The sequence below is a fragment of the Plectrocnemia conspersa genome, unplaced genomic scaffold, assembly GCF_051122295.1.
Source record: "Plectrocnemia conspersa isolate PC_06_02 unplaced genomic scaffold, ASM5112229v1 ptg000006l, whole genome shotgun sequence".
In the NCBI taxonomy this organism is placed as follows: Eukaryota; Metazoa; Arthropoda; class Insecta; order Trichoptera; family Polycentropodidae; genus Plectrocnemia; species Plectrocnemia conspersa.
The window spans coordinates 6,012,300-6,025,284 of NW_028277170.1; the positions used below are offsets into that span (position 1 = coordinate 6,012,300).

At 32.7% G+C, this 12,985-nt stretch overlaps 1 protein-coding gene across 2 annotated transcripts in view; it reads right to left on the reverse strand.

Annotated features, from left to right (window-relative positions):
• LOC148234095 (frequenin-2) overlaps positions 1-2,187 on the reverse strand; it is a 260,251-nt gene extending 258,064 nt beyond the window's left edge. Inside the window, exon 1 of one of the 2 annotated variants that reach the window (XM_088187447.1) lies at positions 2,066-2,187. The gene's annotated coding sequence lies outside the window, so the exon portion shown is untranslated. The remainder of the gene's footprint in view (positions 1-2,065) is intronic. The other variant, XM_088187448.1, reaches the window with a different exon arrangement.
• Positions 2,188-12,985: the final 10,798 nt, after the last annotated feature.

The window sequence follows — 12,985 nt, forward strand, 5'->3', positions numbered from 1 at the left end:
GCGGTCGTCATCCAGGGCGTAATCTTGACCTTATCTCAATCGCCGCAGACTTTTCAACTATATCGTCTTTTGTTATTTTTTCTGATTTTTTTTGTTTATTAATAAGAGAACAACAAATGCTTTAGTTTTTTAATAAATTTGAAACATATTTTTATTTATGTGAATTTTGTTAAAATTTAATTTAACTTGCTTTAAAATCGGTAACCAGGTATTTGTCTCTTTTATTTAATGCTATTTTTCTTCTAGTTTTTATTTCAATTGCTTCTTTATATAGTCACAAGACCGAATCACAGACAACGCAGCTGAAAAGTCTGCTTCGAATGAGATAAGATCTAGATTACGCCCAAGATCGGTGGTCGAAACGTCAGTAATTGCGATGCGAATAAGAAAAGTCACGTTACGCAACCCCTTACATCTCAAAAATCTAAGTAGCGTGTTGAATTCTATCAATAAATAAAAAAAAAATTTACATTTCGTTGATAAGCGCGCAAAAATTGCATTACAGTTAATGTGCGTTACGTATCTTAAAATATTATATACATATATGCAAATATAATATATATATGTATATATCATTCGGTCAAAAGCAAAGATGATCTGGCATTTTCACCGTAATTGATTTAATATATATTATTATAAAAATAAATATGCCTATGAACATTTATGTTTGTTTGTTTCAACTGTAAAGTTAAACTTAAATGCATGACTATTATTGTTTACCCTAAAAAAATTTAACTAAATGATTGAATTTACATTTAAATGACTCATTTACTAATTAAAAGTTCATATTAATAAAATGATTCTATATATATTGTAAAGAAAATTTTAATTTAATTTTATTCTCAACTTATAAATAGGTTTAATGTGAAAAATCAAGTTACAAAAACAATTAATCGATTATTGTTAAAACGACTTTAAAAAATAAATTATATACTACACGAAAAGTAAATCGAATTTTTTTAGTAATAATACTTTACAAGATTTACAAATTATATTTACAATTTTTAAATCTTGTAAATATTTTTACAAGATATAAATATAATATATAATATAAAAATTTCATTTCAGTTTTTATGGCATCCTTTTGAATCTTATATCATTAAAAGTATTTAATTGTGATAATTTAAGTGTCATTAAGTACTAATAATATACAAATATATCTATTATATATATGTATATATTTATTTATTTATATGCAGATTTTCCCAATGCGTCAAAATTACATTTGTACATATTATTTACACATACATATAATTAGAGCACTTAATTTTATTAAAAAAAACGCCGCATAAATCTCATTAAAAAATAGATAGCAATGGACCTAAAATATATCTCTGCGGTACTACATAACGGGCGAAATACTCGTCTAAATGCCGAAAATTATAGCTCGTATACTGACGGTGGCCAGATAAGATTTTAGTATCGACAGGTATAGAAGAAATAACTCTTAAAAAACTGTGTTGCTGATCCACTTTAAAGCCTATCGACAATATTTATGGATAATAATATTATGAGCAAAATTGATTTTTTTTCAACAGTGAACCTTATTGATTCTGCAAAACTAATTTGCTATAAAATTCAAAGCTGACCCTTGCTCGATTGTATTATAATTATTTATATCGCTTTAACAATGAACAATTTTAACAAAGTCGTTTTAACAAACCAATAATAAAGAAGTCTTTTAGATTAAAAAAACATACTAGATCAGATTTGAAGACGCCAGGTGAATAATGAAGTACTAGTAATTGCTTTCACTCCCTTTCGTAACATCTCGGTAATGATGGATCAGCATTTTTTCGTTTATACAACTCTCTAAACAAACTTATTAAAACAACGCGGATCTTTTGCAGCATCGTATGGATATACTTGATAATATTATGAATAAGTAAAAAAATGAGATTTCATTAAAACATCAGTCATTTTCCCCTAAATAATGGGCTCGCTTTCCGCGAAATTTAAAAAGCGCGCTTCGGTCCGTTGAAAATTAAATAAAATGCGTACGTATAAAAAATGGCCGTGCGTGCGCCCCCAATCGCGTGACCCCAAACTAAAGAAAATTCTGTACCTTGTGTTGCGATGTTTTTGAACGGCGGCGCGCGCGAGTTGTTACGTTACGTAACGCGCGTGCGCACGAGACTGCGTCCGACTGGGCACGACTATTCCGCCGGTGGGACCGCGACCGTTTGTGGACCAAAAAGCCAGCCAAGGCCTCCGAGGGGAGCCTGCGGCGGAAGGTGGCCGAGGACGCATGCGCGCACCCTCACGCATCCCCACATCTCACCCACCCTTCGCTGCTCAAACGATTTGCCGCGAAAAACTTTGCATGCAAGCCTCGCTTGCCCAAGAGAGCAAGTTCCCGAGTATCCCCGTAGCCTTAATTTGAACGCGTTTCTATTGTGTGGGTGGTCTGCCACGTCCAGAATATAAATAATGTACAAATAATATCAAAATCAATGCATTTGATAAACAAATCACCGTTCAATATGGACTAGAATAGTGTTTCTCAACGTGGAGCGCACGCTCCACCGAGGAAAAACACTTTTTTATGTTTTAATCAGACATAGCAATCTTGGCAACTGTTAACAGACTAATGACAATCGTCTTGTCTGTCGCGTCGATTGCGATAGATAATCCTTCTATATCACATGTTTGAATTTTGCTACCGGAACATAGTTTGGGAAGCCTTGTTTTAGCACATTTTTATAATAAGAGTATAATAAAAAAGTAGACTGGGTAATATATAAGAACCTTTCGTTATTACACCGCATGTACATTATATATATATATATATATATATATATATATATATATATATATATATATATATATATATATATATATATATATATGATCGTTCGCGGTTAAACTTAATCAAACGCATAATTCGAATCACTTATGAATCCATTGAGTCTGTTTTGATTAGATTTACCTCATGACATACAGGTACGAATTTAGATATTAATAGATACGATATACAAATGTATAAATATAGATTCTGGTGGCTTACCTTTTTTTGGTATCACTGCAATAATAATAATATTTTAGTTTCGAAGGTATTTTACTATAAAATGAACACTGTTGTGTAAGTAAGGCTTATGTGAATAACGACATTTTGAGAACTTTGGTGTGTTGTATAAGATTCACTGAACTTTCGAAGAACTAACTACTGGGATTGTCGTTCGTCCTAAAATTATACATTGCGTTATCTGATTTCAGAAAATCAATAAATATTTTTAATACTATGCAGTTTTTAAAACACCTAATATTAAATTATCGCTATACTAATGGAAAAAGATCACAGCTATAAATTATGTTTTTAAAATTGATTGGTTTATATTTATATAAATTAATTTCGAAAATTATATTAAGAACAATCTTTAATATTTATTTTGATATATAAACAAAAAAATATTTCATTTGTTTTAGGTGTGTAAATAAAAAATGAATTAGCTTTCCTGGCTTCATTAGCGGGCTGATATCCTAGTTAAGCATTTTTTAAGTTACTGTGTGGTGGTGTTAGTGATTTTCAACTGTGGATTGGAGAGTTCCCAAAAGCAGAATTCAGCGTACTTTTTTTCTAAAAGACCAGTTCACAACTATTTTAGATTCGGTGGGCCGGGAAGTATAATTAAAGTGAGCTAAAAAATTCTAATAAAAATTAATTTATTTTCTCTAAAAAAATGTGGAAATAGAAATTTAACTTATTTTTAAAAATTAGATACCATGATAAATACGCATATCAGCTTGACATTAATCGTGACGCAATCAACACGCAGTGTAAGTTTCATATATGAACACTATTTTCCCTTGTAGTTTTAAGTAAAATTTGTCTATATATCCCATGATATAAGCAGCAAAGTCATATTTCTAAATCCATTTAGTATTTTATAATAGTAGTTTAGGGCGAATTTTTCGTTGAGAAAAATATCAATCGCTTCTCTGAGTTCAAGAATCTTAATAAAATTTTACCCTGACTGTATGGTAGAGCAAGTCAGTATATTGGGATACAAAATATTCGCTTTTCCGCAATGTGTACTTGCTTTAATTTGCGATATCGCGTCTTGGAAAAGAGTCTAAAAAGTATTTAAATCTTTCAAAATCATTTGCTTTGCTATTAAATTGGCTATTGATGTTACTCACAGTGTGCTCAACCATTCCAGCAACTGCTCTTGCCGAAAAGCTGATATAATATATTAAAATAAATACATTTTTTCGCCTGCAACAATCAAACATGAGTTAATTAAAGTACTATTAGTAAATGGCTTGAGGTACTCGTGAACTGATTTTAGTTTCAACCTGATTTTTTATTTTCGGAAAAAAATAATTTATGATAAAAAAAATCGCTTAAAACTTTTCAGTTGTGAATATCATATCGAGTACTAAGTCAGCTAGTGATGATGTATATTGTATTATTTCAGTACAAATATAATGTAATCACACAATAAATTGAATATCAAAATAATTCACACCTCACTCTACTTTTAGAGCACGACATTCAAAGTCTATTAATCTCTTATTTTCTGGCTTTGACACTTACATGATAAATATCCACTGGCAATAAAATGAGAAAAAAATCGCAAAAAGTATTACAAGGGGTATTTAAAATTAATATATTCAAGTGTAATTTTCCTTCAAAATGTGCCATTTTATCTCTGGAATTAAAATTTGTAATACTCCTAATTGTAAAGATATGTTAATTTCATAGAACTGCCAGATACGCGAGATTTATTAACCATACAGAATTTGTTAGAAATTCAATAGAATTTTGTCCTGAATTATTTTGTGCCTTAAAGAAGAAAAAAACTTACACCGAAGTTTTACTTTCCTCTGGATAGCCATTTTAGTGTCAAATAAAAGTGCGTTATGCTCACTACCCATTTCGTTGCAGTATTACACAAAACATTAAATACTCTGGTTTGAAGGGGTCGAGATTGTACACGGTTCCGCATTTTTTTTTATATAGAATGTTTTTATCTTATGTGGATACGTGATACAGCTCCCTTCATCTTTCCTAACATTACTCGAGCACCATAGGTACAAATATCAATACATTCATGTCTTATAATATAATCATTTATGCAATTGAATATTTCTTCTCGTGTGTTTTTTTAATGTAGATATGCGCACATGTATAAATCTTCTTCCTGTCGGTAATTACGCATGACACCGTGTCTTTCAAACATGGCTTGATGAGTGTATCTCTAATTGTAGTAGCTTCAACATTAAAGCAGTTTTAGAAATTGTAAGCATTTGAAGTAAAGACTTTTCGATTGAGTCAGTTGTCTCATAAAAAAATGCACGTCATTTTACGTGTGATAAGCGTGTATCATTTCGAAGTATCTACGAAGTTAAGCTGCAGCTAAAAAACTGTCTTTTGAAATAAAATACACATTAGCATTGCCAATGGATCAAATTGTAAATCTAAAATTTAAATATCTTTGATCGTACTTCCGTTCTTTGCTGTGTATTCTCGTTTCCGTCTTATCCAAAATTATGCAATACTTTTTTATTTAACTTCACTTAAGTAAGATTATCTGATCCAATATCAATTATTTTTTTCTTGATTTACCCAAGTAATAAAATCACATTTTGAGAATTCAGCTGTATTTTTGGCCCTTGTTAATATTTGCGATAAAAATCGCAATGTAATAACAAAGTCGAGAATGAAATTTTATTTGTGGTCGAAACTCATTTAAGCAAAAATACGCGTTCCCTTGATTAATACCTTTTGACTACGTATAAAGTTCAATGTTGATATTCAGAATTAAAATCTTGATATATTTTCCTAGAAAAAAATATTCAATTCCTTTGTCTTTATTTTATTTTTGTTATAAAAATAGAGGCGAAGTTTTATCATAAAATCATAAAATTCTACAATTGTTTTTTAAACCCTTTCGACAAAAAGGTATTGTACTGCGGTAATATTTATTTTATTAATTTATTTAGCTAATATAGCTCATTTTTACATTATGATACAGTAGAACTTTATGCACTGAATCAAGAATCTTATCGCATTTAAATCTCGTGCCAGTAAAATTATATATAGTTTTCGCGAAATGCAATCAATCACTTTAACAGGCTAAATAAGCACATTTTCGCCTATTTAAATTCGAATTTAATACAAGATTATAAAATTCTTGCCATCGATATGGTTTTACCATAAAAATAATTTTAATCGTAGATTTTTATTTTCAACTATTACAAAAAAAAATATTTTATATTAATTTATATGTTATATTTATATCTGATCTTAAAAACTAGAAAATAATTTTAAACAAATTTATATAAAGTGTATCTTTGTATTTTGTTATTAACGTTTTAAAACAATCATCCATTTTTAATTTATTGTATCCTAATGTAACTTATAATTTTTGTAGATTTTTTTTGCATTTAAAATTTGCAAAATTCGTCAGCCCTTCATAAATGTCTCAATAATTTGTACGCAATGAACGTTTTAAGCGATCCATTTCATAAATCTGTTGTTGCAAACTAATATCTGACACTTTGAACACGTGTGATTATTGACAGCAGTCTGATTTACATTGCTGTCAACATAGCAAACTCGAATATGATCACCTTGTAATAGCGAAGAGGAGATTAATAACTGAAAATTTAAACAGATACAATATAACTTTCTGCATGATCAGTAAATCAGAATAAAAATGCATTTTTTCTGAATAAAATCATTAGTTTACCTCTTTTAAAAGATAATTTTTTGATCAGTTTATTATACCATATTATATTTATATTGAACAAAAATAATCCCAGAATCGTCATTAAAACGTCAATGTGGTAAAAATTTATTCATTTACAAAAACGAGTAACATTCTCTCGAGAAAATTCCACAATTCAAGCTGCTGAGTTGTCTTATATAACATCGTATTTACAAACACTTTCTTCCGACGCTTCCAGCTCTTTTCACCAATGAAAAAGGTTAAAAGTGAGATTAAATCATCAATTTAAACACAATTGCCCTAATGTTCCGCGTTCTGAATCCCAAATGTGGCTATTCCATTTATATGTAAAGCATATTTTTTTACTCATTTTATTTAATAAATTCTTAAGGTTTTCTTTTAATTTTTCGCATCTTTTGCGTAACTATAAAGCTCATAAACATACATTTAAAACGCTACATAATCATATTATATATATATATATATATATATAACAATAATTTGTGTATTATGCTACTCCTTTCATCCAGTAATTCATATATTTTAATTTTTTAAACTTTTCTCTTTAATTTACTGTAAAATCTTTATCTAACCTATATATCCATTATTTAAGCATTTTTAAATAATTTATATAATTTCGAAAATATTAAGTTACTGCACTGTAGTACCTATACAAAATACAGCATTATTATTATTCTTGGACACTATCGAATTACCGAATTACAAATTGTACGTTTTTATAAAATACAACAATATAATATTTATGTATATTTTTAAATTAAATAAATACTTTTAAAATTAAATAATGTGAGCTTTGATGTCTCAAGGTAGTCACAAAGCCTTACGCGGCCAGAAAAATTTTAAGAAACTCAAGTGAATTGAGCAAGCAAGTGAATTTGAACTTGAATTTGAACTTCCTCCAGCCCCATCGAGATACCAGCAACGAGCTGCAGAAGATGACAATTAAAATTGAGAAAGCTCACCTATGCAAGAGCAACCATATTTAAGCAGCAACCCCCAGGGATGGTCCTCATCAGAATCCAGATGCGAGCGATAACCGGTATCGAGGTATCCAGGTATCGAGTTTCCGCCCTCGGCCTAGAGACGCAGCCCCAGTACAAGTCTAGGCCGACGGAAGAGAGCCCGAACACCCTAGACGCACGCAATATCTGCCCCGCGAACGGGCGATCAGCAACCCCTAAGACAGAGACTTAGCTCCATCACGGAAGGCTTGTCCCATAACCGTTGACCTGCGCCATTATCCGAGCTCCCTGCAACTGGCTGGTGGACAGCAAGCCGTCTAGCAGAATGGTATTTTATTTATAAATTATATCTACGTTTTTGCCATTTTTTTATAATGTATATATGTCGCGATATTTTTTTTTAAGAAACATTTTATGGCTTGTGAATTGTGTCTCAATCGGAACCCTCAGTCCTTAAAAATATGTGTAGTGGAAAAAAATAACCAAAGTTATAATTACAGAGAACTATTGTTAATAATTTAATATATGTGAAAATTTTAACATTAGATGAATTAGGGAATGAACAGACGATTCTGTGAATATTATTAATTTCTTAATTTATCAAAAACAGAAAAAAAACATACAAACCCGTATTTCTAAAAAACTTAGATCTGTAAGCTCACGAGAAACTTGTTTGAGATGATTTACCTAAGAGTCTTGTTGTGGGTGAAATATGGTTTCAAAAGACGAGATAATTATTATGCAATAAAAATAAAATGGTAAATATATCATATATGTATGTTATTATATACCAACCTCTAAGATGTATAGATTTGGTCTCTACAGGAGTATATGTATATTTATACTAAATATTGAAAAAAATAACTACTTTAGATTATAAAACAGGGCCTTTAAACAGGGTTAATATTTTGATTTAATAGCAGCTAATGCATAAAATCCATTTTGCATAAAAGGTCTTCGCATTGATTTATTTAAATCAATTCATTTTAAAACATAAACTCAATCGTTTATATAAATTTATCGTTACTAAATAAATATCCTTTTTTGTGCTTTTTATCAAGGACAATAGCAATTTCCCCTTAAAACTTGAACGCCCTCTGAATCACTATTGCACGATATAGCTAACCCACTTCACAATAGTATAGAAGTAATGTGTATTTAGCTCTCATATATTGACACAACTTTCCAAACGACCTATCTTTTAATTGACTGTTTTTAATGTAATTTATAACTTTTGTAAAAATGTTTAAAGTCCTCGCATCAAAATTTACAGGCATATCAGCAATTATTTTTACAACTGTATTATCAGCAATTCATATAATTTTATTTTAAACAATTATATAATTTTATATTAAGAGATTCCTTTAATCAAGATAATATGATTTTTTCCAAATAATTTGCTAAACGACTACAGTAAACTCATTGAGCGATAGTGAATAGGTATTATATGTTATATACTTTAACATGTTTTCTTATAGGATGAATTTATGCCATTTTCCAGATAATTGGGAAATATCCAAAATATAAGCATTTATCAAATATTTTAGTTAAGTACTCAAAGCATACAAAAAGAAGGTTTTAAATCATTGTAAATATTTTTACGCGACGGAATTGATGATATTTTGGCCTGCACGATCACGGATGTTAAATAATGAATATCATTGTCAATAGTTTTGGTGTCACTTGAGGTATAATTCTGTCGATTAATTAATACCAAAGACTCAACTATGCTACTAAATCTCTTCTAATCAGCCTTGCATAATTAAAAACGACATTAGACACGATCATAACGGTGAAAATAAAAAGAATGGTAAAGAATGTTTGAAATCCAGGAGCTACCCTTGACCAACGTAATATCCAGAATTGACGGTGTCGTGTGGTTAGTAGGATAATGGGTCGAGAATTTCGTAAAATTTACTGTTATGTAAATAATTGAAGATTAATTTACTGGAACGATTCGCACTGGAACAATCCCAGTGCATGTTTCTCTTGTTAATATCACAGATTCTCCAAGACTAAGCACAGCATCAAAGTCGCACTGGAACAACCCGTCATCGGAAGAATTATATCCCACGAAAATTACTCTTAATTTAATATCTAGTTTAATTTATATCGCAACGGTTTCGAGATTAGTCGTATTTTGTTGTTATGCACGCGTGTTTGATTAATTTTTTCACAAAAATTGCGACCCCCTCCACTTGGCTTTGAGAGAGATCCCTCCGGAGGCAGACAAAGCTCGGCATTAAAACGTTGACATGTGGTTTGAGATAAGGTTCGACGATTATGACAATATCAAGTTTGTACTCACTGATCAGAAGTACCAATACTCCAGTTTTATTTTGGAATCCGCGCGAATTTCACGTCAAAGCGTTGAGCCCCATCTTAAAAAAGCACATCTAGATTTTCGATCTTCATTTTTCTGGCACACTTTCCAGCTTGACTCTGATATACTGGAGCACGATCCAGTACATTTTGCAAGTGTCGTGATCTTTCTTGGAGCAGCTAATTGTGACATGGTTGCCGGTGTATTTTACGCATCTAGGCGCGCACTGGCAGTTTTTGACACGTGGCCAAATGCTTGGCATCTGAAACATTGGGCAACATAAAATTTATTGCCTTAGTACCTTTTAAGGATGGTCTTTGTGAAGTAAACGTATCGGAAACTTTTTATAGCGATCAAAGTTGTGACGGGGCTGAATTGGTCCAGGCACAATCGATAGTCACCCTTGCGTCTCAGCCTTGGTCTTCATAGACGTCACTTTATTATCGTCTAGCACTTGTCGCTATAGATCAGCGGCGTGGTCCTAGCGGTCACTTCATTAGAATCGCCCAATTTTCGAGCAATGAGCATTAAACGGAATCGTTTCTCTTTCAGGTGTATATCAGGGTGAAGTTAACTGACTTGATAATCGACTGAATCAAGTCAGTCATTTGGACGTGTGATAACTATGATTTAGATACTCACCTTTATGTAAAACTTTATGATTTTCATGTATAATATAAAAGTTTAAAGTAAAGAGTTTACCAGTGAGACAGCAGCGCGCGTTATGAAACCGAGAACTTCACTTTCATAAACTTTCAGGTAAACACTCCAAAAACATACTGGTATAATAGCACTGAATTCAAATTTACAACTTGTCTTGTATTTTGATATTGAAAATATTTAATAAATAAAAGACAGTAAATATGTTCGTCATAATAATTTTATTGAAATATTTAAAAACAAATATATTTATTTAACAAAAAAAATGTTTTGTCTATGAATGATATACAGAATATAGTATTGCTTGATTATAATTATTTGGTGTATTTGCACGATGTTGTTTGAAAAAGTGGTATGACGAATAGGGGCGGCGATTGTGTTCACTCGCATGACAATGGTGGATCCACGCAACAGATTTTTGGCCGCATGCTGCAGATCGATGGCGGCACGCAGTAGATCGATGGCGGCACGCAGTAGATCAATTACGGTGCGCAGCATATTGGTGGTGGGGGTGGTTCACAGCATACTGGAGAAGGAGTAGTGCAGGGTGGTGGTGGGGGTTGTTCACAGCATACTGGGGAAGGAGTAGTGCAAGGTGGTGGTGGGGGTGGTTCACAGCATACTGGGGAAGGAGTAGTGCAAGGTTGTGGTGGTGGTGGTGGTGGTGGTTCACAGCATACTGGGGAAGGAGTAGTGCAAGGTGGTGGTGGTTCACAGCATACTGGGGATGGGGTAGTGCAGGGTGGTGGTGGTGGTGGTTCACAGCATACCGGGGATGGGGTAGTGCAGGGTGGAGGTTGGGGTGGTTTACAGCATACCGGTGGTGGGGGTGGTTCACAGCAAATAGGGGATGGAGTAGTGCAGGTTGTTGGTTCACAGCAAACTGGGGATGGAGTAGTACAGGTTGATGGTTCACAGCAAACTGGGGATGGGGAAGTGCAGATTTTTGGTTCACAGCAAATTGGGGATGGAGTTGTTGCTGGTGGAGTGACGCATGTTGCTAGTGATGGGATGCAGCAACGAGCAGATTCTGCTTTCGGGCATCGTGCAACACATGCCGATAGACCTCCCTGAAATTACACAATACAAATTAATATATAATTTCAATAAACTGATACTTTTTGTAAAAAAGTACGGTCTTACTTGGATCGCTAAAAGGACGAAGAGTCCGAAGAGAGCTGCTTTGCACGCCATCTTCGTCGAAGAGGAGAGAACAGATTGATGAATTCTAAGCTTTGACTTCGCCTTTTATACCAACCGAGAATGCTATATGGCGTATGTCAACGTGAAAGAATGCTATCAAAAAAAACGTTTTCTACGTGAAAATTTGCTATCGATTTGGCACGTATTAGAAGTGTTGTGATAATAGTTATCTTTGATGCGTCCCTTGCGTGTCATATGCTTCTCCAGCAATCACTAACAAGCTTCGATAAAAATTCTGACTCACTTTTTAGTATAGATCATCAAAAATTTCTTCCCCTAAAATAGTCATCATTCCTTATTTTGATAAAGGAAAAAACATAAAATGAAGAATGAGAAGTGCCGCTAGTTATAAATGGATGCTTATATTTCAGATAGACGAGTTTTTTTGCCACAAAGAAGGAATATCTTTCTCGCTATGCAAAATTCTTTGCTGATTTCATACATAGCGATTTGAGTTTAAGTCCCTGAGTTCTTAAACAAAAAACAAAAAGACAAATCCACAAATTTTGAGGCTTTTTGATAGATTTTTGCGCTCAAATTTTGGCTTATTTTAAAAGAAAATTGACAAAAAAAATTCAAATCTACAGATTTTTTTCTTTTTTTATGTATCTTTTAAAAAATCTATGGGGCGGCGTCAATTTTAAAGATCACCTTGGGTGGCTGATACCCTAGCTACGCCACTGTGTATATGTGTAAAGAAAACCTCCACTTGCTCTCAAAAGTGATTTGAAGATCTTAAGTAGAATTTTCTCTAGCCAAAATGTTCCCACCGAGATCGTAGGAATATACTAATGGCGAACGCTATCAAGAAATTGACAGTATGGCACTTTCCGACACTAAATGGCAGATGGTTAACGGAAACCCATCTCCATTAGAGAATCTAAATCACTCTGCATAGATGAAGATTAACTACGTGTTATCCAATGCGTGCACCACTGCCGTTACCGGTAAAAAGGCCCTACGAGTCCAACCCTTTGGGTGGACACCCAGATTGTTACGGCCGAGTGAGCGATTCCCTACCCCTCTTAATACTAAATATGTTATTGGAGTTATATTAGTTTCTTTACCGAGCGCTCAGGGAAACGGGCTCTCGCTTGCACTATACGCATTGCGTATCATCTTAGTAATAGCACCACCCCCCG